At 45.4% G+C, this 26,839-nt stretch overlaps 1 long non-coding RNA gene across 1 annotated transcript in view; it reads right to left on the reverse strand.

Moving 5' to 3' along the window:
* The window catches only part of LOC308062878, a 32,399-nt gene continuing 5,560 nt past the window's right edge, over positions 1-26,839 (reverse strand). The window contains exon 2 of the long non-coding RNA XR_013927732.1: positions 1-26,296. This is a non-coding gene — a long non-coding RNA (uncharacterized lncRNA). The remainder of the gene's footprint in view (positions 26,297-26,839) is intronic.

Below are 26,839 nucleotides of genomic sequence, written 5' to 3' on the forward strand. Positions count from 1 at the left end.
CCCGCCCCCCCCCCCCCCCCCCAAGTGCTCTGTATTTCCCCATGTAACAGTGTGCAAACATTTTATCGGCAAATACTGGTGTGGGGAGGGGGGCAGGGGGAATTGGCTATCTAAAACTGATAAAGCAATTTGGCACAGAGGCAGCGGCTATCACTTCTACATGGGTATGAACTTTCTGAGGCTTAACAAGTTGCAGGGATAAAATTCTGGGGATTGACTGGTCTGAGGTGAATGGGAAGCTGTGCTCGCTCACCCTGTGACATTTCTACCTGCTCCACTGCCCATGTTACTGGGACTGTGCCCTGATGAAAGGAGTTACACCACTCTGCTGTACAGCAACAGTCCGTGACACTGTGCTAACAGTATGTTTGGGGCCATTACTTAAGTGATAATCTCACTGCTCCTTTGTTTTATGAGGCAATAATCTGATTCCCATGTGCATAAAATGAGGCCAAAGGGTAAATAGTTTGTTATAATGAGGGAACAACATTAAGACTGATGAAAACTAGAGGTCAGTGTTATTATTTCTGTTATGACACCCATTCATTTAATAATCCTTCTGTTCATATCCTAACGGCAGGAATCCACGTCCTGGCTTTTCAAGGCGGTATCTGTCCCCTAATAAAGCAGATATTATCCTGCTGTCTCTCATCTCTAACTCAGCTCGCTCTCGATGTGGTTCCTCATTACAATCAGATCTGAGAGATTCACAACATGGCTGTGTGGTGAAGAACTACTGGAGAGGGACCAGAGACACTAAAGAGACATTCTCTGTGTGGCCTCAAGGCACAGAGGTATCAGTGGCAGGACAGAGAACTCATCACAGGTTTTCTAATTTGTGATGAGCTTCCCAATTTGTGGACTCTTCTTTGTTTCTGCTTCATATTTATGTTCCCACCACCCCACCCCCTCCCCCCCCAATATCTACTTTCTACTGACAATGTGTCATTCCCAGATGAGAAAATATTTGCAATAGGAGTTAGTGCACTAGTGGTGCATTTCTATAGGTCTTTCTTTTTTTGAGAGAGAGAGCAAAAACATAGCTGGCCTACTTAGAACAGACGTGAACATAGCAATATCACAGGGTTTTCTTAATTACAAAATAAAATATATAAAATATATAGTGCCAGGCTTTCTGAATGGGCAAGGTTTCCATGTTTATTAAGTATGTATCTATATGTATGTATAATTTCATAAACCAGTTAAATAAATAAAACATTTTTACCTGAGACTCCATTATAATATACAGTCTAGAAGTGCCCTGGATCCACCTATTCCCATCTTATTCTTTAGTTAACCTCCTGTTAGATAAATCCCTTCTTCATCTTAACACTGGTACATATTCTTCTGCCTGTGGACTATATCAAATATTATTATTAACGTTATTATTATTATCATCATCATTCTTATTATGATTATTATTAACAATAATAATATATGATGCTATGCTGCCTAAGAGAGGTAGGTAAGGTAGGTATGAACCAGCACTATTCTGGAACAACATACACAGAACGCATCTTTTTACACATCAGCTATGGGCAAGAACAGTATAATAAAACCAGTCAGGTAATAGATGACAACTGCTGAAGAATAGAGACCTTCTTATATATTTCCTAACTGATTTAATGTATGGTATTCAGTATTGGTGCTACTTAACATAAAAAAAAATATCTTACTGATATTGTGTGAGAAAATTTGACTTACAGTTCCCAGTGAAATCAGCAGAAGCAGAGCTGGCTCTAACATTCCACATCCAAGATCTTTACTTTGCTTAAACGCATTTTTTCAAGTACACCCAAAGGCCAAGTTTTCAAGGAGGTTTGATGAAGCAGAGAGGCAGGTATGACAGACAAAAATGAACATTTCAGAAAAGGGCATTTTTATTGTAGGAGTTAAATGAAAACTATTGGGATGAATTCCCTTCAGGTCTTCCAGAATATTGTCCCTTGCTTTTGGGGGAAACAGAGAAGTTCAAAACCAAAATTATTTGGTACTAATATTGTGAAACTGAACCTTATGATGAAAGTCAACACTCTCATACTTGTGGATAAGGTACTGGAATAACCTCACTCTTGGCAAAATAGTATTTGCTCCAGAAATGGGTAACCAAACCTTTTATGTAATTTTAAGAAGCTTCTTTGTGGTTTGTGGAGAAAAAAATAGTCTACAGAGCACAGAATTTGAACCAATGCAGATGGACTTCCCGGGTGTGCATCCAGATCTACGCTGGTGTAGCTGAAGTCTATTCTACTGACTGGATATATATACCAGCAAACTGCATAATAACTGTGTGAATGTCAGTGAACTTGATAAAACTTCCACTGAAAAAACTCTGTGGAGATTCTCCTTAATTTCAAGGGTCTTCAGACTGGGGTTAGCATTAACTGTTTATCATAGATAATAACAGGAACCTCCAGGTGATTTGCTTCACTTGCTTGAAAACATAAACTTTGAGGGAAGGACATAACAAATTTTTGTTTTCTGGGCCTGCTGATAGGAAAGACTTTAGCAATGGGAATCTCCGAAAAAGAAATTAATTTCTTGCCCTCTAACACGATTATTAAAGTTATAACTGAAGTAACAAGCTCTGCTTGTTAGAAGCACCCTCCACTCCACTCTGGATGCCAAAAGCACCAGTCCACCCTCTCCCAGTTGGCAATGTCTCTCTGTAGTACCAGAATTCATTCCTTTTATTAATTGATGCACAGAGGTTAAGGTGAAAAGGGATCGTTAGATATCTGGTATAGCCTCCCATGCATTGCAGGGCATTAAATTCCTTGCAGTTATGTCTGTAATAAAGCCAACAATTTGCATTTAGCTAAGGCACAGCCTGATTTGAGGATGCCATGAGATAGAGAATGACTTGTTCCTTTGGTCATGTGGTCCAGGGGCTGATCACCTTTACTAAATAAAATAAAAAACCCGAAAACTCTATTTTCTAATTTGAATTTGCCTGCCCTTAGTTTCCAGCATTTAGTCCTTGCTACAGTTTTCTCCACTAGTCTGGGGATCCCTTCTATTTTCTGCCTATAACAAAGGTACTTCTGTGCTGTTATTCAGTCCATTCAATATGCTTTTTTGATAAGCTAAAGCACTAAGCTCTTGCATCTCTTGATGCAAAGACTTCTCTCCTTTTGTAGGCTCTTTCCCGTTTCAAGTATTCTTTAAACACGTGGACACCAAACCCAGATGTTGTATTCCAATATAACTTGCCCCAGTGTTCTAGTCAGTAAAATCACTTCCTTAGCTCTACTCACTAATCACCAGTTCAGCAGTCCCAGGGTAAGACTGCTCACATTTTATCACAGAATCACCTTTGGAGTCCATGTTGAACTGCTTTTCTGCTATAATCTTTTTCAAATCCATTCTTCAACAGGATGAAGTCTGTAACTTTGGCTTGATTCCACGCTGCTAAATTAATTACTTTACATTTCACTGTGTAAAACCACATTTTGTTAGAATGATCCAGGATTGTTAAGCTCCTTGAAAGTTTTTATAGTGCTCTGTCCTCATCATTGTCTTTATGTCACCTGCAAATTTTGTTAGCAGTGTTTTTATATTCATTTCCAGGGAACTGGAGATGTTGAATGCCCTTGGTCCTAATGTTAATACTTACAGAAATCTGATAGAAGCCCCCTCCAATACCATGTCATACAGTTACTATTACTTTTTGAAAGCTTAGTAGTGTGGTTCCCAGTCCACTGTAGGCATGTGGAAATGGTATAGGCTAAATTTAAACAAAATGGCATGAAGTAATGTCAGACATATCAACTGGTAAAAATAACTACATAGAAAATAATACATTCAGCTTGTTTGACCTCTTTTCCACAACATCTGTTGACTGGCAATAATTACATTTTGGTCTTCAGATTCATTATTAATTAAGGTTATGTCGCCATTTTCTTTTTCTCTTTTATTTTTTCCCCTGGGATTGAAATCAGCCCAATCAGTCTGATACATTATGTGGTGACCCTAGAACCTTGGGGAGACATCTGCTAATGACCAGCACTGCAGCTATGAAATTTGTTGTCTGATATATGTGCAAACGTAATACAGGGCAAATCTCATTTATAAAATGTATTTGTAAAACTGTAAAATTCAGCTCTGCAGCAACTGAAATTACAGGTGCTCCTGGAGATCAGGCACAGCTTATCAAAAAATACCTGACGACACAAGGTATTAATACAAATGTCTGGGGAGTCAGCCAGGACTGTAGCTTATACGGTCTTGGGATGTTTGCAGTAGCTAGCACAGGTCCATGCTGCAACTGGGATAGGCTCTCCTATGTTACACTAGGACCCTCTCCAGCATCTGAAGCAGGCAAGACCAGGGGAGCATCCAGGTAGCTCGCTCTTCCCATAGGCAAGAAATCTTGTGCAGCTCTTCTCAGTACACCTTGGGTGGGTTTTTCTGCCTCTGTACCACTTGACACAGAGATGCATTAAATACTTGTTTTCAAGGCTGTCAGTCTGACACTTTTCACAGGGACTAATACAGTGTTTGCTCTCTCTCCTTCATCCCAAAACCAAGTGACACAAAAAGTTAACGTTAAAAATGACAAGGTGCCCAAAGACATTAATGACTTTATAAAACTTTATACAGATCATAAGACATACAAGCAGTACTCATAGGCAACTGAGAATATCTTGTGCCCTGTCCTATCTATATAAGCAATTACAATTTTATTTCTGAGTCTCAATTTCCCCACTTTTTACATTCCCAATAAACAGCCATTAGCACCTGGCGAATGTTTTATTCTGCACTTGAGGGTAGAAATGTAGTGATAAAAATAGAAAATCCACACTAGGAAATAAACAATGATGTTGTTTAGTATAATGAATAAAGCCAGAACTTGTTTGAGCCCTATGCAATATGGATAGCTGATATACCAAGAGTACTTTGTGAGCCTCCCTGAGCTCAGTCAGGGGTTTCCTGGTCTAGCTGGAAAGAGCAAAGATACCTTTCTTCTTATTATTTTTCTTTATTCCCATGCGTATCCAATTAAAATTGCTTGGATCAGGACTCGGGTTTGTTTGAGGTGCCACTGCTGGAGAAGCTCTAACTTGCAGTTAGGTCTAAAGCATGGTGGTAGGGAACCACCAGAAAGGTGGGCATCACACACCTCCCGAGAGCCTGCGTGGTAGCAGGAGTGTTGCAAATTACTGTGTGTAGCTCCACAGATGAAGGAAAAGAAAGCCCAGTGATTCAGGCTGGGGGATGAGAAAACTGCGTGGCTCATGATGAAGGGCCGTATTTTTCAGTCAAATGGCATAGACAGTGTGTGCTCCAGATGATGGTGGACACAACAGGAGAGCTGTGGCTGGAAGGTGATACACTAGTCATCAGCCTCACTACTGGAGGTGCTGTGAGCTTGTTTCTCCACCATAAATCTCATTTGCATTAGGCAACGCAGCTTTTTGTAGTTTTAAAGAAAATGCAAGTAGCAATATGGTATCACAAGGTCAGCTGCAATCATGTAAGGTATCGGTGGTTATCTGGAAACCACATGAAACAACAATCTCTTTCCTCACACCAGCTCTGCACTGCCTTCTTGTGTAGCAACAGCCTGCAGATGAGGAGCTGAGAGTGGTTTTATTTTTTTCCTCTCTGTGCAACTCTTCTGTGGCTTGTGCAGCATTATGTCTCAAAAAGTAGCTGCAAAGCTGGTCCATTCCCATGAACGCTTCTGAAGGTAACGGGAGTGGAGGTGCCGCTTCGGGAAGCCCAGTTGTTCCTACCTCTTCTGCAGGCTTCAGAGGCGGTGTCACACCAGTGGTCACACAGGGGGCAGAGCAAGGAGTGGCGATGGCCTTACCCAGTTCTTCCATGACTTCTCTAAGATGCACAGCAAGGATGACAGCAGGAGCACTTACCAGGCAAGATGTGGGCCAGATCTACCTAGTGTCGGTCCAAGGTTGTCTCCAAACAGTAGAAACACCCTCCTGCCTCAGTTTCCCTGCTCCAGTGTGGAGACAAATCACCCCCTTGTGATGGATAAAAAAACAGCTGTAAGACAGGCCGGTCGCTCTCCTTCAGTGGGCGGTAGGTACCAAGTGTAGCAGCTCCAGCTTCTGCTGACCCACAGCTGTCCCCAGGTGCTGGTGGCCCTCGTGGTCTCTGTAGGTGTGCAGCGTGCCAGGACCACCGGAGCAAATGCTTTTCATGGGAGGGGCAGGAAACGGCGCTTCTGTAGCGCGGTGGAAAGCAAACCATTCACTGGCATCAGGGTTTCGTCTTCTCACAAATAAGATCTTTTTTTATCAATGTGGCTTTGTAGTTCTGTGAGAACCAGCAGAGTTCCACTTTCAGGAAAATATTAATGATTAACCATGAGTAAGTAAGGGAGGGTGAGACCTTTGTGGTGTCTGCTGAGAGATAGCAGTACTTTGCCATCGCTGACAAAAACCCCAAGCCCACGGCCTGTGGATGCTTACTCCGAACTTCCACTTACAAACAAGGCACATACCACATAGTTCCTCTTCAAACTTACGCGGAAAATTGCTTCCTTCCCCAGTACATAACCCTGGGGATTCTTACCCCGAACTTCCCCTGTCCTCCTGGCAGCCCAAGGGGTACGGACTCCAGAGATTTGCCCAGTTTCAGTGAAACTGCACAGCAAACTTTATTAAGCTTTCCAAGATAGGAATCAGTATCTGTTCCTCCTTCTTCCTCCTCCATCAGCACCAGCTGCTACAATGAGTATTGCCCTATAAAACACTTTCCGTTCGATTCTGATGCCCTCAGGTGCCCTTCTCCTCCCCCCTCCTCCCCGATGAACACCTGTGAGAGGCAGATGGTACAGATAATCCAGAATATTTTTCTTGAGTCCATGTAGAGAAGCTGCCAAGCTGCTGATTTTTTGGCACTATGCCTCATGGCATCCATGGCTGGTGAGAGATGCAGATGCTGCCTGAAAATAGCTGAAGAGGAAATTCTCCCCGTGTCTCTGGAGGTCCGAGGAAGGCGGCTGCTGCTGCGGGATTCACGAGCAGGTGTCCCGCCGGCACCCCTGCCAGGGACGCCTGGCGAGCAGAGAGAGCTTCCTTGCTCACGTCTTTAATCAGTCCTTCCTCCGGCTCTCCAACGGGCTCCGTGGGCACCGCCTTGTTTTCTTGTAGTGGAGGGGCAGAGGCTGTTTTTAGTCTGACACGGCCTGGCAAGGGGATGAAAGGGAGCTGGGAGCTGTTGCTTCTGCTTGCAGACATCACCTCCACGCACACACAGAGGCTGCAGCCACAGGTATCGCTATTCGTTTGCTTTCATAGAAGATAAGCACCAGCACATACTTACGTCAGCCAGAGGTATGACGTGCATCCTCTTCACCGCTGAGCTTTGTCAGGGTGGTTCATGGGGAGCCTGTGTGGGTGTCCAGCCATGCAGCCGAGCGAGGGCTCCCAGCGCAATCCTGCACCGCTCTGTGTCCTTCAACAGCCTGCACCAGCAGCCCTCTGATCGATCACAGCGAAGGGGTCCCTGGGACAAACCACCACCATATGCTCAGCTCCTTCCTGACAAGAGAAGTGGTTTTCTAACATGTGGCTGTGTCTGGAAAGCGGCCTCATTCTTACATGAAGAAATTAACCCTGGGGTAGGAGTCGTGCCCAGACACAGCCACAGCTGTCCCACTGAAATTCAGATATTCATCAGGGCCTAACACAACTGAAGCGGGATTATTCCACAGCAGTCACCAGGAAAAGGAGCTGAGACCAGTTTACCAGCGCAGAAGACCAACAATAACAAATACCAAAGAGTCAACATACTGTGCTCTTCCTATTGTGCGGGGCTTCAGAGCAGCGTAAATCCTTGCACTGCCTGGCCGGTTTTGAAAGGCCTGTTCTTATTGCCCAGGGTCTGCCAGACACTTTGTGGACACAAAGGAGAGCGCAGTCCTTGCCTGAAGGGGCTGATGGTCAGTGGCAGACTAGCAGTGAGGGAAAGGAACAAATAAGACAGAAGGAAAAGGCATGTGAGTGTTGGAAAGTGTGTGATGTGCCTCAGTATGTTTTGAGAAGCTGGAAGACATGGGAGACATTAATTTTCTTTCTGCTATTTATTCTTTATTGGTTCTATAACCTTCAGATCTGTAATTCAGGATCTAACAGCCTTGGTTTCCAGTATTTAGTCTTTTTATGCACATTAAACAGGAAAATGCCTCTTGCTCCTAGCCTCCTCCTCCTCCAACACCAGGACACTACACCTAGCTCCTTAAAAACACGGGGGTACCTAACCCCACTGGGATCAAATAGGCTTGGCCAGATTTAGGTGCCTAAACACCTTTGAGGATCTAGGCTTTAATCGGCTCACGTAATGAGCTCCTATAGTCAAAATGCACAAACAAACTCTTAAAGCCAATGGCTCTGAGATCCAGTGCAGAACAGGCCCTGCAAATGCAGGCACCCAGGCCCAGGGTCTGGGAAAGGCCCAGAGAGCAGCGCTGGAATTGAGACAGGTATCACTCCTCAGGCAGCAGCACCCTGTCCGCATCAGGTGATGCAGTAGCGATCAGAAAAAAAGCCATGTGTTTTTTGCAGCAGACCTGCTTTCTGCATTCCCTGTAAGATAATCCCTCCTGCCCCCGTTTTCTGAAGGAACCTGATTTCTTGCTGGAGTCCAGGTGATCGAGAAGCAAGAAGGCACCGTGGAGAATTTCTGCTGTGCCAACACAGTTTGGGGGGGGGGGGGGGGGGGGAAATTCTTCTTCCTGTTAAAGGGCACATGTAACACATCAACTAATCTCAGTCACAAGCAACTTAGCACAGAGACACAAAGGAACTCATAGCTGCAGCTGCTCTCGCTGCCTTACCACAAAATGAAAAAGAACCTCCCTATAAAAATTAATAATGCTGTTCTCATTACCACACAGCTTGTGCGCCATTCCTGCTCTACTACAGAACATAACTCTGCTGGGTAATGTATGAACAGAAAGCAAAAGAAAAAAGGGTGCCATTTGACTGGAGAAGTTTAAAAGAAGAATAGACCGTGTCATAAGCAGCGAGGAGCGGTATTGGTGCTGCAGCAGCTCAGCCATAAGTGAGTGTGGGCTGTGGTTTTGTGGAAAGTGTCACGAGAAGAGACCTTTCAGGGTGAAATTTTAGGAGGAAAATAAGATTTCTTTCTCAGTGGCTAATGGGCAGCCTGCAGCTAAAAAGATGTAGGTGGTGAGGGTGCTATGCTATGAATTGTGGCAGTGCCAGCCCTGGGGCTCCGTGAGGGCTGTGCTGTCCTGAGCAGATGGCAGCTGAGCAGGGGGACACAGCCCTGCATGGCAGCACCCAGCCTCTCCAGGAAGTCACCTCCCTGCTGCCTTGCTCAGGACATCTGACACAACCATACACATGTGATTTGTGCTTGGGTTGCTGTGTTGAAATGCAAACAGGTGTTACAAAATATGAAAAACTCCTCTATGCCTTTCACAGAGGATGTGGGCTTTGGTCATATAAGAAATGGAAACTTTAATTATTCAGAATGTTTCACCACCTCTAGATTGGCTGATAGATCTCAGGAACCTTTCTTAACAGTGGTGTAATGCTGGGAAAATGTAAGTCCATGCCTTGAGACAGTCCTGGACCATGATGACTATTTTTGCTGTGAGGTTAGCTAGGAAAAGCCATTTCTTGGTATCATTATATAGAAGAGACCACGGGTACTAAGTTATGTGTGTAAGCTTGGACAATGAAGAGACAGATTAACATCATGTCTAACACAGGACCTGATTTCCACAATAATCAAGAAAGGCAGTAGACGTGGAGGGCCTAGATGATAGTAATAGCTAGCCATGGTGAGTTAAACTCATGGACGATCATGGAGATTGCTTTTTTCCCAAAGCAATGTCCAACAAGCTGGAGATATAAATGGGAGCAAAGAATCAGGTCCACAGCTGGCAAAGAGGTATGGTGCTTCTCTGTGTTCCTCAGACTGGGTTGTAGAAACTGGATAAGGACCGCAGCATTACATGATGCAAGAGAGAGTCCTTCTCCTAACTGCAGTGTGATCCTTCAGCATTGCCTGCTGCACCTCAACATGCTTCACTTGAACTCACCATGGGGCACAGTTTGCCTCTTTTGGTGTTTTGCCCTCCTTCAAGGCAGTTGTTTCAGAAATCCTTGCAGATTTCTTAGATTGCTCTCTATTCAAGTCAGTGCACCAGTAGGCACTCCAGCTCTTGCTCTTGCTGTAAATGATGCAAAGATGCTCAGACCAACAGAGAAGGAAAAATGTAAATGCTAGTGAGCACCTTTTCCTGCGCTCCTGTAGAAGCACCGCTACACCTGACAGTACTCCAGGCTACAGCTCTCTGTCAAGGACCTGCTCATTTCCATCCTTCTAGCTCAATCCTCAGCCCTGCTGACACAGCAGCTTTGGAAAGAACCACCTGTTCCTTAGGATGCAGCCAATCCCTGCTGGATGGCCCGATCCCCTGCTTCTGGCAGGGCAGCATTTCTCAAGTTAAAAAGGTACCTGAAGACCAGTTAGGCACTTCTACAAATTCTGCAGAATATCAGTGCAGGAGCAAAGCTGAACTCTTGATGAAACCAAGGAGAGCTGAGGACTTCGCCTGAAGAGATATTTTTAAAGTAGAGATATTTTTAAAGCAGAGATATCTTAAAAATATGTCCTGTCTGCATTTTCCAGGAAACTAACTGCCTTTCAAGATCTGCCTCTATGGTTTCTTTATCATTCTAGCAGTGCTCAGGATGTTAGGTAAATGTCGCAGCATTTCCAGTGAAAAGAGGCATTAGTGCAAATCATAATCAAACCTGAGGATTCATATCCTCCCTGCAGGTACGTCAGTGTGACCCTGGCTCAGGGATGCACTGCTCCAAGTATAAAATAGGGAGTTATCTGACCTGTCAGGGTCAAGATGGAGTAGAAATTCAACTCCCACCCCGCACAGCTGCACTGTAACCAACAGAGGAATCCCTGCATACGTGTTTCAGCTTTTAGGTTAGCTTTCACTGTTATTAATTTCCTTTTATAATCTCCATTTCATGTTTACCAACACAGCGCCAGATTCTCAGCTGATGTAAATCAGTGATCCATCGCTGTTAAGTGAGCGGCGTTATTTTACAGCCATTGAGGGGATGGCCTCTAGCTATCAATTTTGCTTTGCTCCTCTCTCAACAGGAATAATCTCTTTTAGAATTTGAAACTAAGTAAAAAACCCCCACCCCTTGGATAGCTGAATCCTGTAATTCCCTCCTAGCCTCCACTCTTGTTGCTGCCAATGGAAATGAAGAGCACTGAGCACCTGGCAGGATCAGACCTCCAAGCAGCTCCAAGGCTGTGCCAGCCCTCTAATTCTGGGATAATGATAATAATCTGGTTTGCGCCGAGTGTTGACACATATTTATTAATTGCAAGGTGCGGCTGGATCTGCACCTTGCTAAGACAAACACTTGCAGAACAATGTGCACAGAGGAGGCTGGAAACCACCCAGCGATGTGTCAGCAGCAGCTGAAAGGGGAGGAAATTGCTAACTGTCCCATGCAAGGAGGCAGAACACTGAAAAGCTGGCTGGAGAAGGAAGAATGTACTTCTCCTGGGTTCAGTTTTCCTTTTGGAAAAACCTTTCCTGTTTCATCAGAAAGTTGCCGACCTCGCTGTGGCCCCAGTGGCTCGTGACACAAGACCAAGATGACACAATTGGAGCCAGGCTTCGTGCCAGGGCTGGCACTGATTTAGTGATGTTCCTAGAGAGCAGGGGGAGGCAGGTCCTGGCCCACAAGCTGAAGGTTATTTGTGCGGAGTCAAATATTTAAGGCAGCAGTCATGCGAGTCCCTGAGTGGTGGGAGGGGAAGGGGAGCCTGCCTGCCCTGCCTGCCCTGCCTGCCCTGCCTGCCTGCCTGCCTGCACGGTAGCTGGTCCTGCAGAGGGGAACTGCTGGATGCTCAAGGGAAAAACCAGCAATGAGACTGGGACAGAGAAGAGATTTCATTCTTACTTTTGATACTAAAAAAATATGTAGCAAGTGACTACACGGTATTTATTTACTGCTCTGTAAATGGTGCTCAGTGACTCACCCCTTTTGGTGCTTTGCTTTATTGGTGATGAAATTGCTCTCTCTTGTGAGCAGCTTCTTTCCTTCCTTTTCCTTCAGCCTGAGGATTTACATACAGCGATACCAGATAAGCAAAGACAGTGCAAGACAGCTCACTGAGTTCATACCTCAGCTTTGGTTGAGTTACGCCTGGCAAAACTGCAGCTAGCTTGAATGTGTCTGTAGGCTTTTCACTGTGCCTCTGCTTGCTTTCCTGCACAGCCGAGAGCACTTCGAAGATGCGCTAACTCATGTCACTTAGAGCGACTTTCAAAGCCCACTTAACTTATCTGTCCTGACATAGCTGTGACCAGCCTGGCACTAATCAGGCTGTTCAAGAAATATCAGCCAGTTACACACAGTCCTCTGAATCAGTGAAGAGGAGAAACTTCCTTTCTCATTTTAAGTAGGTTCTGTATGTCTAGAGATGTCTTACAGAAACAGAAACTATACCTGATAAAGTGCCAGCATTAATCCATTTGATGTATTTAAGTGCGGCTGTTTAACAGCAACATATCAAGTTAATGTAATACTGATGGAATAAGAAATGGCATCAGAGGGTTTCAAAAGATTTCTTATCACAAGGAAAAAAAAAAAAGATTTTGACTTCCCATTTCATTTCTCTGTGAATGAGAACACCTTTGCTATTTACATTATTTACTGTTTACCATAGTAGAGTCACTACTAAAAATCAAAGTGATTTGCAGAGCCCTGCCAGTTCTTTTTATATCTCCTTTGCTGACTCAATAAACATCTGACACTCCAGTATTGTAACTAAGTACTGTACTGATTCTGCCCTCATTGAAAACATCTTTCTAAGAGAAAGGAATTGTTCTGCTTCTACTGAAAATGTGATTTGTCTGGCGAAGCATTTGTAAAAGCTTTTTTCCCTCAATGTGACTGTGGCAATTGGAAGCAGTTAGGCATGTACAGAAACTCGAGAAGCGATATGAAATCTTGTGATATGCAAATATACTGCTGTATACATGGCAAAGAAGAGCTTTGGGCATGCTTACATGAAACAGAGTTGTGTTAACAAAAAATTCCCTTATATGCTATTCTGAAATAAAACTCCATCCTGAAAAATTATGTGAAGAAAATATTTCAGAAAACCCGTGCTGGTAGGGTACTGGTTCTGAATTCAGACCAATTCTGCCCCAGGCTAGTTGTGTTTCTCCCAATACAGTCGCCTTTAGATAAAATGGAGTGGGATTGAGCCAAGGAGCCTGAGCAAGGTGCCGCAAGGGAAAACGCTCTGGTACCAGCTGGCAAGGACAGGGTGTTTCACTTCTCGACCACCACCTGGCACAATCCAACAGGATGGATGTCTCTGCTGGGAAAGGTGGCCGTCTGTATCTGCTTTCAGATCCAAATTCAGGCAGGTAAGAGACAATGGGAAACCAGAAAGAACAGCCTAATGCAACTTCACTATGGTGTTCTTGGATGCCAGCCACAGGCAAGTCTTCCAGGTAAGCACAGAACACAAAGGAATTTATGAGCACATAAATCATAGAAGCTGAAGATGGGAAAGGCCACTGGAGGACTAGTCAATGCAGGCCTGTTTTCTACAGGGAATTTCTCAGTTGACAGTTTTAAGAATTTCAAACAATAGGGCTTTAACTTTCCTCTGGAAGCAATTCAAGGTGGTTAGGCACCTATCTGAACCTTTCAGCATCAAAGTGCATTTCACCGGACTGGCTCTATGCAGATTCCTAGCAGGTCTTGCTGCAGGTCGTTGCATTCAGGTTTCTTTTTGCTATTTATTCCAGGCTTATTCTATAATGAAACAAATCCAGAAGTGAAGGTAGTCACTTCAGGCTTGCCTACACTGCGAGTTTCCACAAACTTTCCTTCCAGGGAAACTGAGTCAAAAGGAAGAATAGTTGTGAAAAGCTCCCTGGGTGGACAGTCTGCATTTGGGTTACATTGAACTGGGAAAATGCGTTAAAATTATGAAACACGGAAGCCTGCATGCGGCATTGTTGTGGAGTAGCTGCGGTGTGTTGCAGTTACACTCTACCGTACAGCAGAATGTCCTCTGCACAGTCAGGTCCCTAAGGTTTGAGCCACTTCCACAAATTGCTCCTAGAAACTAGGCTGAGTTTCAACCACGCAGATCACATCTTCAAATGGCTTTGCTGGTTTGCACTCGGGCAGGCTGTGCATCAGCAGCTACTCCACAACAGAAGCCCAAAGAAGATGTAAGAAAGAAAGGGCACACAGAAAGATCGAGGAAACTGCCTCTGCCCCTAACGTCTGAGCATAAGGCTGCTAGAGCAAGAACAGAGACCTGCTCGTGCTGAAATCCCACTTTATATTCTCTGTAGAGATGAGCAGAGTCTGTTGGCATTTTGCAATGATTGCGAGGAACTTTAGTGGTTAATTATATCCTCTGTATCTTGCCTCGCTATCTCTGTGCACATTTACATGAGTCCTAAAAGGAGTTTACTGTTCAAACACCTAGGCTTTGGGCCAGGAGCAGTGCCTAGATAGAACACTGTGAAACGTCTCCTCACGTGCTGTGATAAAATGCTCGGGGACGTACTGTATAGACCTATGAGTATGTCTGCAAAGTCATGAAACGTTCTGTCAGCAGTGCTATGAGCGCTGCCAGGTTGTAATTTCAGAGCAGTCTATCAGCCAAAGTAGGGGAGTGACAAACCTAACTGGCACCCAGCATTCAAGGACTGTGTCACTGTTACGTGGTGGTACTTTTCAACCCTGTGTGCCAGAGGTGGTAAGGAAGTGGTTGGGCAAAATCTGCAGGTTAGCAGAGTGGGAGAAGTGGGGGAGTAACATAATGGGCTCAAAGGAAGGAAAGGGTGAAGAGCGGGTGAGAGCAGTGGTGGCAGGGTGGTGGGAGGCCAACAGAAGGCTCCCAAGGCAGTGATGTGCTTAACCATTTCCTCTTGCCCTGAGCTGGTTGCTCGCTTTGGGTGTGTGAGAGGGGAAGAGGGTGGTGTGCCACTGTGGTGTGCCAGGTGAGAGTCAGGAAGGGGGAGGAGAGGGGGCTGGGGGTAGGTGATAGTTTAGCCACAGCTGGAGGAAAACGGCTTGTGTTAGCCTAAGGCTTGCTTGAATTGATCACCACCCTTCACTTTCCCTTTCTCATCAGTCTCACCACCATTTAAATTAAAATGCTAATAAAATGTAAAGAAGGACAGATACTTTCTACTGAGGTCCCTTGCCCCCCGGACGGGCAGCCTGAGCATCTGTGCTTGTGCTCAGCCTGCCCTCTCCATGTGTCTTTCCCTCTTGTGTTGCAGAGGGATCTTTGCTTACAAGCAGAGAAGCTTTGGGGTCCAGCCACTGCAGGAGCTCCCTGGGACACTGGCCGGGTGAGGGGAGAATGGTAACATACTTAGCTAAGATAGGAAGCAGTAAACACATCCAATGCTGAAATGGAAGAAGAACCATAGAATCACAGAATCCTTCAGGTTGGAAAAGACCTTTAACACCATCAGGTCCAACTGTTAACCCAGGATTGCCAAGTCCACCACTAAACCATGTCCCTAAACACCAAGGGGCTTCCCTCCTAGCCTCCCCCAGGCATACTGGATTTCTGTGGCTAGGTCTTCCTTACCAGATACCCCACCAGTCGCAAAGTATTCAACAGTCTTGACTAACCAGAAGCAATCATAATACAACATAGTTCAGTAGGAATGACCCCTGACAACCCCCCCTCTCACCCATCAGAATTTGGCAGGTAGCACAAACCCTGTCAGAGTCTGACTTCTTTCCTTACAAAGCACTTCAGCTCCAAGCTCTTGACTGAGACTTACAAGGTGCCCTGACGTGTTCCTGGTTCAACAATTTGTTAGCTGTGGCTTTTTGCAGTGGTTGCCTTATTGCAGTATTTCTTCCAGGGCTTCCTGGCTCTCCTCAGGAGACAAGGAGATGTGGGATCAGTGGCAGGGTGGTGCATCAGACAGTGCATCCACAGCAGAGCTTTGCTGCTGATTCCAGTCATTTGCCGTTGCGAGCAAGCTGCACTTGAGGGCAAGACTGTGCTGAAACACAGACTTGGCCACGGGGCCAACATGACTGTAAACGGGTAGAGGACGTGCAGGTACTGATCAGTTTTGGCACGACACGAAACAAGAGTGGGAGGGTGACTGGAGGCCAGTCAAACCAGCAGAGAAGCAGTATTCCTCGCTCACTGTGTGCTACTGGTGAGCAGAGCACAGATTGTCTCCAACATTCATACCCACTGGGAGCTGCGCTGTGTGGGTGCGGGGTGTTTCGGTGAGAATAGAGCTGGGCTTGCTGGGAGTCTTGTGCCAACAGGCTCTGAGAATAATAGCAGGCGTGGGAGTTGGGAGGCATGGGTTTAGTTTCTGTGGGATTCCTAGGGCAAGGTCCTTCCTCCTGGCCTTTTGCCCTCCTCCCTGGCACTGGGAGGTGGTGAGTCCTTTGGAGCAGGGGCTGTCCCTTCAAATGGGTGCAGGCGCAGTGGGTCGAAGATCTGGTTTGGGTACCTTCGTATGCACACAAGTTCAAATAATCATAGTGAGGTCCTCCCTTGCTTAATCCTCTACCCTCACTGAACCCTCTGCCTGCATATCCGTGTCACAGTGGCAGAGAAAAGTGTGTCAGGAAACAGTTAATTTGCTGGGGGGGGGGGGGGGGGGGGGCGGGGGAGGTTTGCAGGCAGAAGGGAGGAGCAGGAGAGTATTTCTGTATTAACATGCAGCTGGTTAATGCAGCTGAATAGCCCTGGCTCAGCTGTTACCTTTCTCAAAGCCAATGGCAAATGATGAAAAACCGTGGTAATATCTATTAAAAGTTTGTGGAAGGGGCCTGCTCAGTGGGAGCTTTTCCATCTCACATACAAGTGATGATTTAGAACAGAGAAAGATCCCCTCGAGGGGATTCTGTGAACCATGCAATGCTAATTAACTCCATTGTTGTATTTTGTTTTGAACATAAGAGTCCCTCTGGGATTGCAGCACTCTTTCCTCCTGCAATAGATTTCCATTTTGCACCACTGTATAAAATCTCCCCCACATCCCATCAGCAAAAGGGATTAACAATAGGGAGAAGCATATGTGCATAGTTTTATGGGGTTCTAGGGAGGAATGTCTCTCCCTTCACCTCCCAGATGCATTCCCAATAGGAGCCATTCTGTACATCCTTGTTTGTGCTGTTTCTTTAACCTTGAATTAAAAACAAGTGTACATCAAACACTGCGCAGCATCTCCCTTTGATCTTTGGCATATTCAAACCACTTCCGAACATGCTGTGCTGGAGTTTATTTTAGTGGTTAGGTTGTTTGGGCACAAATGAAAAAAAACAAAACAAAATAAACAAAAAAAACCCCCAAAACCCAACACCCCCAAAAAATCAACAAAAGCCATTAACACCAGGAGTGGAAGCACTGGTGAAAGACCGATTTGCTCATATACAGTTCGTTCTAAAAGGAAAGCAAGAGAATGAAAGCTCCCATCTGTTTGAAGCCCTTACGGTCTTGAGCCAGCAATGCTAGGGAGAAACCTGACTCCCTCTGTGCTGGATCTGCTCTTCATTTTCTGGACTACTGGTGTCCCACTTTGACTTGCTCAGACACCCTCCTCTCTGCCCACTCCTTTTATGTTGAATAAAGTGGATCCTGACCCACCCTGGTGGTGCTCTGGCTATTACAATGTGGCATCAAGTTCAGCGAAGTCAAAACAAGGGCAAGAGCAAGGAGCATCAAGTCTTTCAGGTGAATCAAATGTCTTCTTCTGAATTCTTCCACTTCAGTCTCTGGCCTCCATCAACTCTGAGAAAGCCCAGATCTCCATGGGTGTCTTGGATATTCTCTTTTCTCCACTGCCTTAAGTTTGAGTTCTGCGCAGGCCAGTATTTACAGAGTGCTGATGTCCATCTTCCTGCTTTAGGCAACTTGTTTGCTTCATTGTAAGAAATATTTAGCAAGCTGTCCCAAGGGAGCAGCTAGTGTACTGGAATCAGATTGACAACTTTTGGATGGAACTGGAACTGCGCTGGGAGCTACCTGCCATCAGGTGTTGTGTGGATTCTGTGTGAATTCAACCAACAGGAGCAGGGATTTGCAAATAAAATACTTTCTCATGTACCTTATAACACTGTAAATTCTTAAGTCTTGATTCTTAATTCATGCTGGAATATATTTAATTATAATCTGGACAAATTTTGGGGTTCTCTGAATGAACAACAGGAAAGACAGTTAACAACATCTTCAGGGGTGTAAATAACACAAGTTGTAGAGGAGCATAAGCGATGCTGCCTTTGTTCTCAGGCCCCTGGCACAGGACTGTGCCACCTCCAGACCCAGGCAGAGCTGCTGCCCATCAGAGACACTGCAGCTCATCAAAGATCCTACACCCCGCTTCCGCCTTCAGCCAGCTAAGCAGAATACTGGGTATATTAAATGGCTTTGTCAGGGATCCAGTGGGGATGCTCATTGAGGCAACAGCCTCTGTGGCATTGCTACTAGACTGACGAAAGAAAATTTGCCATGTGAAGCTTCCCGTTCTCCCCATAGCATCCCTTGCTTACTGCAAGCTCCTCTTTTCCTTTCCAAAAGGAGGGGAATCAATTCCAAAATATTTATACTGCCTCTGCCCCAAACCTTCCTGCACCACCACAGCTGGATGTATTTTCCCTTGGAGGTGTGCATTCAGTGATCCCAGCAGAAGGTGGTCCTGAGACCCCTCTTGTTCAAACACTATGACGTTACATTCTGCTGGAGGGTCTTGAGGGCTATTGCCACAACAGATGAAGCTGTATTTGTCTATTACAACAGCAGCCTACAGAGCATGCTAGTGTATATAAAGCAACATACTGAAAGGACGTTGAGTCATCCTTTCTGAAAAGGCTGCTAAATCTTTTCTGCTTGAGTGTTACAAGTCCATGTAAATATATTCCATGTAAATACATATTTTTCTTCTTTTCTTTGCAGTCCCTTTATAGAAAAAGACAGAATTAAAAAGGTAAAACTAATGGGGAGGGACTTGCCATTCTAAAACCCTCAGCTTACTTCAAACACACACAGTGGGGTAGTGACCTCAGTATCTTCTCACTCACATCTGTATAAAATAACCAGAGCAACTCCATAGGTTTACCCTACCCAACATCCAGAGAAGAAAGGGTAAGAGCCAGCCTGGTTTTGAGAAGCATTTCCAGTACAGTGTTCTCAGCAGGAGTGCCTCTGCCAAATTGTGCGGCTTTTTTCACCCATTAATATATATATAGCTACAAGGAAATAGTTTGGTGAACAGAACAAACCCACAAGTCATTTTTTGCCAGTCCCCTCTGTAAGCTTGTATTCCTTTAGCGCTCGCTGACCACTGGCTTGTTAGTGTGCAAGGACGGTCAGCGAAGGCGCTATCAGTGTGGTCCTCATCACGCCAGCCAGGATCACCCTCTCCTTTCTCCTGTAGCTCAACACATTAGTTCTTTATCGAGCTGCTGCAGATAACTGCCCCGAGCAGCTCAGGCTGGTGGCTGAAAGCTGACGAATAGTTTCCTGATGAGTGTGCGACAGGGACACCAAATGCCACGCGAGAAAGCGAGCCCTTTTATGACTGCTGAGATCACACAAGCCAAAGTGCATCGAAGGTTTTCTGCAGATACTAAAAGCAGTTTTTGCTTGAAGCTGCTCCTGCTCCTGGCACCACAGAGGCATCAATCTCCTTGCCCCCTCTCTCCCAGGCTAAGTATAGAAGACACTCCGACTCCCGGAACTTGCATTCCCACCCCAAGTTTTGCACTGCAGGTCTCGCCGAGTAATCTCCCGTGCTCTGCCCAGAGAGGTCCCCACCAACAACTCTGGGGCTCTGCAAGAGGCTGCACATCCCCGGCATGCAACCCACAGCTGGGCCTGCCCATCTCTGGTTTCCTTGCTTCAGCAGCAGCGTGGAGATATTTTTGTAGTTTCCATGAAATAGATGCTTAATGCCAACATCTGTTTGTCCTCTGTGACCTATGATTTTCACCCTGCTAGAACAAGTGAGAAGCAACTCTCCTGCTACTTGGCAGTTTTCACGTACTCTTAGGAAGAGGCTGGATATGGGGAAGGGGGCACAAGGAAGGGTGGGAGCTGCTCTGACAGCCCCTAAGCTTTCTTCCAGCCAGTTTCTGAGCTTTGTATCACTGTGTGAACTTTTTTCCATGTCTGACAGAAATGAGTGGAAGGGTAGCTAGCACAGAGAGCACAGGCCACTTGCAAATATCATTTTAGTGTGTCCCTGCTCTTCCCTGTCTTGGCCTAATATTTGCAGTGGTTCATTTCTAAAGCCTAAATAACATAAGCTTATGATTGAACGTGCTTCTCCTGAGCTAAACTCCACCCTGTTCCAAAGTAATTGCTTCCTCTCAGTGCCCCTTTTAAATCCTCAGGAGAACAGGACAGAAGTTCAACCTCTGAGTCTTGCAGCCAAACCACAAAGCCCATCAGCCACCCCTACGTGTCTGGGGGCTCCTGTATCATGCCCGAATCCATCCCTCTTCCTTCTTCTGCCCCTCTCCACTCCACCGTCATGAGTCAAGCCCATCTCTTTTCCTGGAAAACAGGGGTCCTTTGCCTGGGGCTGGCAGCTGTGCAGAGCTCCTCTGGGTCAGGTCCCTGAACTGCCCAAAATCTCCTGCTCAGCTGCCAGCTTTGTGACAGGAGGCAGAGGTGGGTGTCACCTCGGGATGCATTTCAAAGCCAAAGAACCCTTGTTTTAAGTCTGTCGCAAGCTTTGTGCAATAACCTTTCTCCCAGAAGATTGGCGATAAAGCTTTTAAAATTAATTTACATAATTGGATCTTTAATTCCTTTTAAATGGAAACCAAAATGGCACTGTTCTCAACAAAAAAGACTTTCACAAAAGCCAAAGGATTGGTTGCAAGGTGGAGAGTGTCACTGAGCTGAAACTAAGCCCAGATAAAAGATAATTAGGCAGACTGAATCAAATTCTGGTTGTGGATGAAGGGGAAAGCTTGAGGTAACAGCACAGGCTTCAGTAAAATTACTTCACGCTTCTGTCAGTGTAACCGAGACTTGGTCTGCAGTAACTAACTTTTCAGCTCTGTGGTTAATTAGCAACCCTTTTATTTTATGGCTTTTTTTTATTAAAAAAAATTATTAGATTAATAAACACTGTAGATATTTTTATAACAGCAAAGCAAATGTTTCATTTGTATAAAAGACCAAGACACCATTTGGGTCAATCTGACAGCAAACATTTCATTCAGTGGAAATTTTGGCCCACTGAGATACTACTAGGAGAGCTGGGCATAGAAAACTAGAGTTCAGCTAGTGAAAAGCCATTCTCATGTGCTTGTAAATGAAAAGCAACATTTCTAATGAAGTGCAACGTATTTTTACCTCCCAGCCCTCCCTGAATTACATGTGCAGCTTTATATGGTGTCTTTACCTTAAAATAAAAAAAAGCAATTTTAGTAGGTATAATCCACCACACTTGTTTCTAAAGAGCTGGTTTTATTGTTAAAAATAGCCAAATGGCAATGTACAAGCCTGTTCTACAAGACAGCTTGGTTTTCTCCCCCTGCGTGCAACAATTCATTCTTTAATCAAATATAAAGAAACTCCATTGGTGTCCTCTACTTGCCAGCACTTTTAGTTACCCAAAGCAGCCTGAATACCAGCTAGAGGCTTATGGCCATAACCTCATTAACCTTTGCTTTAAAACAGTAGTGAAATAGAAACAGTGGAGCTGGGGCAAGCTGGCAGAATACAAATAGAAGATTTCTGTGACTTGTCAGTCCTCCCGGGTGCTCCATCACTGCTTGTGCCATGGAAACACAGCCCAGGTGGCAGGAGCACGCAGGAAGCCCACAGTTAAATTCTGTTCATGGGTACCTTGGTGTTAATCCAGAACAACGCCACCAGAGCCACTGGATTTAACAGGGATTTTCACCTGGGCAACCAAAATGCCTGAAGAAGTAAGGCATGGCTGGGCTGCTGCAGACGCTGCCAGGAATAAAGCTGAGTGATCAAGGTTAGTTGCAAGTGCCGCTGCTCAGATCAATGTCAGGTACTTTACAGCTCTCACAGACATCAGTATTGCCTGATTTTGTTGCTGTTATTGGGCTTTTTTTGTACTTCTTCAAGAATTATTGCAAGAATAAAAACTGTGTTGCTGTAAATTAAAAACCCTCATGAAATACAGCGAGAGCAACACATACCTAACGCTGTGGCACCAGGCGTGTGATCTGTTTTAAGAAACACATGGCTTTATGCTTAATGAAGGGAGAGCTGTTGAAGGATTGCAGACCAGGAGGGCACACTAGAATCGTTTTATTAGGTTCTGCGATACGTACTTCTCCTTTTGCTGGGTATCTGACAACACAGGCCATTCCACTTGCAACTGAATGAGCTGAGGGACGGAGGGCAGAAGAAAAGCATTTATGAAGGACTGGAGCATTATATTTTCCACCTTTTGAGAACAGTGTTAAGGGAAAAAAATTTGTATCATTTTGTCTGAACTAGAAACAGAACAGATGGAAAGAGAAATGGAGTTGAAGGAGACGGAGAACAATCATTCTCCACTAGCACACAGAAGGAACTGTTGGAAACACATAACATACAGTCACTAACATCCAGTTTACTGGAATCATGCACTAAAGATGCAACAAAACCCCACCAGTATATCAGGTACAAGTCTTGAAATTACTTCACAGCCTTCTAGATTAATTGAAAGCACTTGCGATCACACCTGGGATAATTTGCACTTTATGGGGTCAGGAACCGCGTGGCTCTGATCTGACTGTGCTTGCAGGTACATACTCCATGCTCCACCTTCGTAACTGCCTGAAACTAGCGGGTAAAGGGCACTGCTGAGGCTGGCTTTTGCTGCCTCTCCTCACCCAGCATCACTGCAGGCCGCTGCCAGAAGGGTCAGTCCCAAATTCCTCTCTAACCGGATCTGTGCAGCGAGACGTCCCCACCACTTTATTTTGGATTCTGTGATCGTGCAGCCGGCACTGCTCCATTTCAAGTCTGCCCAGGTTCATTTCTCAGAAAACTGTTCTTCCCACACATGCCTCAGAAACCTCTTGACACCAGGTTAGCGAGCTGTGCCAGTTTGCCTGCTGTTGTACGAGAGGGAGACCTGAGGCAAAAAGAGATGAACTGGAGTCTGTGGCTGAGGCAGAGGGAAGGGATCTCCTCTTCCAGCAGCAGCCTACACCTACATGGGTGTGACATGAGGCCGACACGTCTCAAATGCGATCCAAAATGCCCCACAAGAAATCTAGGCCTCCTGCCAGTACACTGCGGAGCTGCCAGAATGATCCCACAGAAAATATGAACAACAGAGGCAGCCTCCAAAATGCTTCCCCATTCCCAAGCTGCAGCAGGGGATAAGAGCTGCAGGAAGGTTCACTTCTGCCTGCTTGAGTTTCACAGCCCCAGGCGAGCTCCTGAAGGACAGAGGAACTCTCTCCTGCAGCCTTTCATGCGGCAGCTTTCCATTTAAGAATGATTCAAGACACGTGGAGACCTGGGCTCAACTCCCTTCAAGCTCGGAAAGGAGTCAGACCCGCACCTCCTAGAAATTTAAGGAATAGGTGGAAGTGAGGACAGGGAATCCTCCTCTTGATAGTCTAGCAGTGTGGGGCACCAAATACTCGCAGGGTTGCAACTAAGCAGAAGGGAGCTCTAATCCGCCTCTCCTCTCCTGGGTCACTGGCGGGGGCCGTAAGCACGAGCACAGCTCTGCTCTTCAGCTCCTCTCCACAACCAAGATCAACACCTGGGTCTGTTCACCTCTTCAGGGTATCATGGATTTCATGCATTTGGCACTTCAGTGCTAGTAAAGCACTTAACACTGAAATGATTTTACCTGGTAATGGCTTCGTTAGAGCACTTTAAGCCTGTTGCACAATGAAATCATCATTACACTACTCTGGTTACACACACACACACACACACACACACACCCCTTGGGTGGCAACTTTGCACACTCTCCACTCTCTCCTCAAGCCCCTTGGAGACCGTTTGTTGAACAGTTTGGTTTATTTTGCACGCTATTAGCAGCTGGAATTTCTCACTCCCACACAATGCAAATATCCTTTTATTAGATACTAGAGCTACTGGATACGTGGTGACAGTGTCTAACAGGGCTCCGGTGCTAGTTCAGTTGACAGACTCCATATTCACAGTCTCCAGTCTTGGATATATAAATAGGCTATAAGGCTCTGGGAACAGAAGATTTCCTCCTCCCTGTCGCTGCCAAAGCAAAATGGGTGAAGAAGCTGGCCAGGCAGAAGTGCTGGGTGTGATGGTGTGTTCCCCCCACCCCCCACCCCCACCCGCCATGCCCTGGGCTCCGATCCGGCAGCGAGCGTGAGCACCCCTCTGCCTGAGAGCCCCCCGCAGCAGCCTGCAGAGATGGTGTCTGCGCCATGGGATCACCCCCAGGGGAGCACCCTTCGCTTCTAATGGTAAAGGGAGACTTCATTTTTAATTCCCTGGCCACTTATTCCTCACGAGCTCAGAATAACGAGCTGTGACTCTTCAATGAGAAAACCAACGCATTTTAACATTTCTCTGAAAACATTCAGAGAAAATCCCAAACGCATGGGGTTTTGTTTATAATTGCTGCCAGGCTGATAAATCCTGGAGACAGAGGAGTCTATATAAACAAAAAGATTTCCAGTAGCACAGAAAAACTGTGCTGTCATACCAAGCTATCATCACCTTCTGATAGACAAAGCATTTATAGGTTATAGTCAGGAGGACTCTGACTGAAAAGTGTTTGCCTGAGCCAGAACGGACTGACCTTTTGCAGTAGGCACAATAAGGCAGCCAACACCACTGAGCTGTCAGGACTTCTGCAATAAACCCAAATCCCTTTTGATGAGGGGCATCAAAAGCACACCGCTCCCCACCACCTCCTAATCATGTCTGTGACCTCAACGGTGCCTTACAAGTCAGCTACATAGTTAGAGAACTAGATGCAACACCTGCTTTCTGGCAGCAGCCTTTTGTTTTCCTCTGGATAGGTGCTTAGCGATTTCAAATCGAGTTCCCCAAGCATCAACTTCAGAGCCATAGAAGAGTTTTCATTTCCTATCGCGCTATCCTAATGTGACCTGTCCAAGAAGCCTCATCAATATTACAGCAGCAAATAGCTCAAGAACTTCCTCATAAATAACAGGCTCCCACTCTGATTTGTGGTCAGCATTTAACACCATACTGGATATTTTAGAAATACCAGGAATCTAGTTGAAAGCATGTAGTAATAACATAAATGTTTTGCTCATCAAGAGTCAAAGTGCATGTTGCTTGCTCCTAGCACCTTGTGAGTCACTGCTTAATAAAGAAACAACTCATAGAGGGCTCCAAACAAACCTGAAATGGGTGCAACTACTCTTCCTTTTGCAGTGTGTGTGTGAGTGTGTGAGTGTGTGACTGTGTGACTGTGTGTGTGTGTGTCTGTGTGTGTGTGTGTAAATCCCACTGTAACTGATCCTTGCACATACCCAGACTACCATCACGAGCAGCAATCCACGCAAATCTCTTGCTTGATTTGCATTAAAAGCAAACATTTTTCTTTTTTTTCTTTCTTTTTTTTTTTTTTTTTTTAAATTAAGGCTCATTAAAAGGGGGAGGGGAAAGAAAAAGAGAACTTAAGGAAAAAAATGAAATCAAGACGAATAATGAGTCATGGTGGGAAGTTACCAGCCTTGGGTGGTGGACTTGAAATGTAAGTCCACATTCAGAACCAGGGCCTTGGTTGCCTGAGCCACAGCACATGCATTCAGCTGTCAGCATTAGGGGAGTTTAAAACCAAAAGCAGTTTTAAGCTTTCTGGGTTTAATTGCTATTTCAGTCGGTTTACACAGTTATTTAGATATTAGAGTTCCACAGACCCCTAAAAGTCCCTCCGTGCTCACTATGTCAGGCTGCTCAGTGTCTTCCTTATACCCAACCCCCTTCCTGTGCTTCAGCCATACCTCCACCTGTGAGAGGTCCTTTGCAAGGTCATCCTGAGCCCAAATCATTTCATTGAATAACCAGGTATGAGTCCTCTCCTTAGCTCTGGATCCAAAGGGGACGGGGTTTCTTCCATGTGCCTTTGACTCACGCAGTGAAATCCCAAGTAGAAGGCAGGCCTCCCTGTTTCAGGTTTTTTGCTGGCAAAGTAGAAAATTCTCCACTCAGCCTGCAGATCTGCTGCAGTCTGCTTAGATACCAAGCCTCCGTCTGCTCTGTCAGGTCGTAAACCTCTCGTCTTGGGTCTGGGTTCTGCTAGTCCTTTCCCTCCCTTGCCTTCTTTCCTTATCTGAGGATAAGAAATGAAGTGAGGATAACAGCATTTCATTGCTGCACAGCAGGGCTGCGAAGGTAATTAAAGATTCTGAGGTTGGAGCGAAGAGAGATGTATATGCTCCCTAGATAGATGCATTTATTTTCATTTAAAGACGTAAACTCCGAAGATGACTGTAACAATACACATTTCCCTTCTCCACCCTGGACGACTGAATCCGTTTACCTGGAGTTTGATCAACTTACAGCACAGCAAATCCTGTTTAAAAACAAGGCTCTCTGCCTTTTTACTTCCATTTTAACGCTTTACAAAGCAAAGCTCCAGACACTTTGTGAGTCACATATCACTACCAAATAAGTAGCAGTCATTGAATGGTGCCTCATAAAGGAGGCAGGAAACAGGAAAAGCTCGAAATAAAGCTGTTTGTAAATTAAAGAACTAAAGGGAAGAATGGATAGGAAATGAGCCCCTTATTTTTTCTTCAAAATTATTCTGATTAATGAGGAGAAAGATCAATAGCCTATCTGCAGCTGCCGTGGGGAAGACAGGGTGAAGAGT

The sequence above is a fragment of the Falco punctatus genome (assembly GCF_963210335.1).
Source record: "Falco punctatus genome assembly, chromosome: 4".
NCBI lineage: Eukaryota > Metazoa > Chordata > Aves > Falconiformes > Falconidae > Falco > Falco punctatus.